This window comes from Photinus pyralis, unplaced genomic scaffold (assembly GCF_008802855.1).
Source record: "Photinus pyralis isolate 1611_PpyrPB1 unplaced genomic scaffold, Ppyr1.3 Ppyr1.4_LG7, whole genome shotgun sequence".
Taxonomy (NCBI): Eukaryota; Metazoa; Arthropoda; class Insecta; order Coleoptera; family Lampyridae; genus Photinus; species Photinus pyralis.
The window spans coordinates 25,514,111-25,519,866 of NW_022170738.1; positions in this window are offsets into that span (position 1 = coordinate 25,514,111).

Sequence of the window (5,756 nt, forward strand, 5' to 3'; positions counted from 1 at the left end):
CACACATCGTCCGTACTACGCGTCAACAATCAATTCAAGAAAGATTTTTCAAGAAAAATCATTTCATTCATAGACACATTAGGAAATCCTCTTAAACAGACTCATCAGCTGACAAATTGCCTTCAGAGCAATCTTGATAATTACCATGGAAAAATCTTGCGATGGGATTTTCTAGAGATCTTAAAAAACACCTTACGAATTGTTTAAGCCTTCTTCAGTTCTCAGAAAATTTAGACTTTCATTAAACGGCCGTTCTTGACTCAGTATTTTTCAGGCACCGTGTTAGACAAATTTTTAAAAAATATTTCGTAAAATCTGCTCATAGCAAGTTCTTATCATACGAACACAACAACAATTTCGAAATCTTTTTCAAATTAGAATACCCTTTAAAAAATCTTTCAAATAATTAATATTGAATAATAAGTAATAAGTTAGATAGATAATATATATTGCACTGCATAACTTTAACAAAAAAAGATATACATTTGCAGAAGTCACAACAATATTGTTAAATCTAAACTTCTAAAATTTTCAAATTCTGCTACGCTATAAAAGCATGTTTAATTATACACCATTTAAGAATTTTCTAAAGGCTTAGAGTTTATTAATTTTCTTTATACTTACCAGGTAATTTATTAAAAAGTATGACAAGAAGTGTTTTGAAAAGTCATAATATGTTTTGTGTAGCCTACAGTATTTCACATTAAAGATTTTCTGTGGACGAACGTTTGTTCGTGGAGTGTATGTCGATCATTAAGGAATAATTTGCCCAATGAATCTTGGCATACAAGATGCAATTTAAAATATATATAGAAGGAACCCAATTAGTGCTCTTAGTTGTAGAAACATGTTCCCTGCCAATCCCTTCTCTGTAATCCAAATTTTTTGAGAATCCTCCCTAGCCGAATTTCCTACACAGCCTTCGTAAATTTCATAGCAATTTTACTCAACATCTTTTCTACAATTTAAGCAGGATTTTTCAAAATTTTGTACAAACCCTTTCCAAACATAATTTTCTTTGTAGAATCCACTAGCGCAAATTGAACCAACTAAGACGAGTTTTCTTTAAACATATTTTAGGAATATTTTTGAGAAATTTAGAAATTCTTTTAAAAACCTTCTTGAAAACAGTTTTTTATCTTCTTTAAAATCGTAGAAAAACTGAGATTCGCTATAAATGTTAAAGACATTTTTGTAAATCCCAAAATGCAATTTTAGTAGGACACCTTTTGACCATTCAAGAAATATTTCTTCATAAAATTACAAATGCTTTCAGAAAAATTTGTAAATTCACTAATAAATGGAACTACAAAGTAATCTGAAAAATTCTTGCGAACGACCTTTCCGGAGATGTTAAAAACATCTTGGAATATTGTTTAGAAACATTCCTTGCAGACAAAATTTAACAATTTCTTTACCAAAACCGTCTTGAAAACAGTTTATTCTTCTGTTAAAAGAATCGTAGAAAACAGAGATTCGCTATAAAGTTTAACAGACATTTTTAAATCCCAAAATCAAATGTTTGAGTTAGACAGCCTGTTTGAGCATTCAGAGAAATATTTTCTTCATAGAGAATCTACAACTCTTTCAAAAAATTTTGAAAATTCACTAATAAATGAAACTTACAAAAGAATCTTTGAAAAATCTTGCGAACCGACCTTCCTGGAGATAAAAATATAAAAACATCTTGGGAAATATTTTTATAGAAACATTCCTTGAGACAAAATTTAACAATCTTCTTTAAAAACCGTTCTTGAAAACAGTTTTATTCTCTTTAAAAATCGTTAGAAAACTAGAGATTCGCTATAAATGTTTAAAGACATTTTTGTAGAATCCCAAATCAATTTTAGTAGACACCTTTGAACAATCAAGAAATACTTTTTCTTCATTGAGAAATTAACAAATGCTTCTCAAAAATTTGAAAATTCACTAATAAATGAACTACAAAGTAATCTTGAACACAATCTTGCGAACGCCTTCTCTGGAGATGTTAAAAACACTTGGAATAATTTTTAGAAACATCCTTGAGACAAAATTTAACATTTCTTTCAAAAACCTTTTGAAAACAGTTTATTCTTCTTTAAAATCGTAGAAAACTAGAGATTCGCTATAAAATGTTAAAGAAATTTTGTAAATCCCAAAAATTCAATTTGAAGTAGAACACCTTTGACAATTCAGAGAAATATTTTCTTCATAGAAATTACAATGCTTTCAAAAAATTTTGAAAATTCACTAAAATAATATGAACCTACAAAGTAATCTTGAAAAAAATCTGCGAACGACCTTCCTGGAGATGTTAAAAACATCTTGGGAATATTTTAAGAAACATTCCTTGAGACAAAATTTAACGAGATTTCTTTAAAAACCTTTTGAAAACAGTTTTATTCGTTGCTTTATAAATCGGTAGAAAACTAGAGAATTGCGCTATAAACATGTTAGACATTTTGTAAAATCCCAAAATCATTTTTAGTAGACCACCTTTTGAACAATTCAAGAAATCTTTTTCTTCATAGAAATTAACAAATGCTGTTCAAAAAAATTTTGAAAATACAATAATAAATGAACTACAAGTAAATCTGAAAAGATCTTTGCGAACGACCTTCCTGGAGATGTTAAAAACATCTGGGAATATGGTTTAGAAACAGTCCTTGTATGGACAAAAATTTAACAATTTCTTTAAAAAACGTCTTGAAAACAGTTTATTCTTCTTTTAAACTCTAGAAAACTAGGAGAATTCGCTATAAAATGTTAAAGACATTTTGTAATCCCAAAAATCAAATTTTGAGTAGACACCTTTGACAATTCAAAGAAATATTTTTCTCATGAAATTACAAATGCTTTCAAAAATTTTTTGAAATTCATAATAAATTGAACTACCCAAGTAATCTGAAAAATCTTGCGAAACGACCTTACCTGGAGATGTTAAAAACATCTGGGGAATATTTTAGAACATCCATAGGACAAAATTTAACAATTTCTTTAAAAACCGTTCTTGAAAACAGTTTTATTCTCTTTTAAAATCGTAGAAACTAGAGAGTCGCTATAAATCGTAGACATTTTTGTAAATCCCAAAATCAATTTAAGAGCACGCTTTGCGACAATTCAAGAAATTTTTCTTTCATAGAATTACAATATGGCTTTCAAAAAAATTTGTAAATGTCACTAATAAATGAACTACAAAGCAATCTTTGAAAAAAGCCTTGTTAATGTCTCAAAACACATCTTAGAATATTTTCTAGATAACATTTTTGAGTCATAAAATGAAGAAATTCTTTAAAAACCTTTTTGAGAAACCATCTGTAAAATTTTACCAAACTAGTAATTCCTTTAAATTTTTTTGCTCAATCCCAAGAGAAATGTCTAACTAAACACCTTTCTACAATTCAAGAAATATTTTTTTAAATTCCTTCATCTTTCAAAAAAATCTTTTAAGGTAAAAAATGTTTAATGGAATTTTTATAAAATTTCAACCGTTTGGGAAAATTGGTTAAATATTTAAGCCGGCATCTGAATAATAGAGAAGACATCCAACAGACCCGAAAAAGTGGAGCATGCACCCAAAAAATGTACTGGGGTTAGGAGGTTCTAAGTATGGCGTCATGGTACAGCAGATTAGTTGCTGAAAAAAAAGTCAAAGGTAGTAGGGAAAGAAGAAGCACTTGTGCAAGCAGTCACCACGAAGCCCCGATACATAATTTAGTGTCCAACTTCAAGACACCGTTGTGTTATAAACAGACACTAGCACAGCAGGTATTGGAGCAGTGTTGTCCCAAGCCCAAGAGGAGGTTAAAATTTTGTTCATCAAAAAAGAAGATTACTTTTGATTTCCTTTTAGGGTTCCATGGCACTTACGTTACATACTTATTCTTTACAACGTACAAGTTTTGTAACCTTCAGGTTATATGCGATTAAAAGTAATTTGTGAACATCAGCAGTCTTTGCCATCTCGTTTAATTATGAGTTTGAATCGCGAATTTGTGTGGAGAGACCACCACTTCTTTCTGAGGCAATATATGATTGCGTACCTGGTATAGAAGCAGATACGAGATAAGAGCGAGCCCTTCAGGCAGAATCAAGATTGTATATGGGAGGTTTTTTTAAGGAAGTTCAGGTTGCTACGAGAACTGTAGCGCACTGGTGCATTTGCTCAACTGTCTAACGGTTATCAAGGTCTTATACCTAGCGTGCTAATTTTGGCCGGAATAGTGTCGAGTTGTTTTTAAGATTCAGAATTAGTTTAATCGGCTCATTATATTAAACTTGAAAGTAGGCCGACCCATTATGAAATGGCCGAAATGAATCATAGCCGATCCGTACAAATTCGTAACATCCACCTAACGGTACCGGTGCCTTCGAAGTTTAGGTAGCAGAGTTTTTGCTGTAGACAATCTCTATGAATGAGTTCGTTCACCTCTCAAAAGGGATAGTCATCGGAATGTTGATGTTGTGTTTTACCAAAAAAAGCCGGAAATCATCTTGAAACGTTCCCTACGACGAAACACTTTGTCTTAAATCTTTACTTTTTTTTGAAGATTGTAATATTTGTATGCGAGCCTCATTGGGGTCGTTTAACACATGAGCACATGTGAGATTGAAAGATTTGAAAAGTTTCCCATCGGACCGACTGAGATGGCCCGTCGCATAGTAATCATTCCCCGAAAATCTAAATAATAGATTTTATTTGCGCTTCAAACTTCGAGAATACGTCAACTTAAAAGGTTTTTTTACCGGACACTTCAAGAAGATGTCGGAGTAGTTTTTGTTAAGAATTCTGAAGTCTAAGAGAAGTAAGATAAACACATCACGGAATTTAAAACCCAAAATTGAATATATTCCAGATCGTTTATCGGGAGAAGTTTTTTCTGGAGATCGAATTTAGATTTAACTTCCTTTTGCGTATTATTGTTTTGCCCATTGGGCTGTGGGGAGGTTTCTCTTTTGCAACGATTCGTAATTTGAAATTTTAATTATAGTCTGAAATGACGATTGGCTTCCCTAATCACCTACTAATGCGCAAAGAACTTATAAGTGAAGAGATACTTTGTAACACGTCCGGCGAGGATCGTGATTAGGGAACGTAAGCGAACAGGAGCTTCATCAAACATCTGGATTCTAGATCTGGGAATTCAAACTTGAATTCCCCTTAACTTAAAGGAGAGCGCGGCTATCTTCCAGACTTGTTAAAAAAGAAACTTAATACTCGAGCCTTCCTTTTGCATGTGCAATTCCGTGCTTTGAACGCCGTTTTGCGCTTGTTTTTGCGTTACACGTACACTCAACAACTTTCCTTTTCTATTATTTCGTGCCCTTATTTCTCGGTCGCAAAACTGCAGCAAGGACGTTCAAATTTTTTCATTAATTTGTATCTGCTCGCATGTGAGAAAATTCCTTAGAACCAATACCATCGACATCCGCTCGTCTGGAAACAATCAGACTATTCAGACGCGGAGCTCGGGGTATCCACTTACAGCTTCATGTTCACCAACATTGACAATGTAAAACCCACGTTTATTGGTTACTTAATGAAAGCTCATAAACGTTGACCAGTGACCACCGTCGTCGATAGCGCTGGCTACACAGAAAATTCCGACCGCAACGCAAAATAGATCCTGATATAATCAAGGACAGGTTGTTTCAGAAGAACTTGATACGTGAAAATATGCCAACATTTAATTTTTGTTCACCTTATACGTTCCACGTTATCCTTGATTAACAATTTCAGTAGGCCACTTGCAATATTCTCTTCTCTGGTGTGT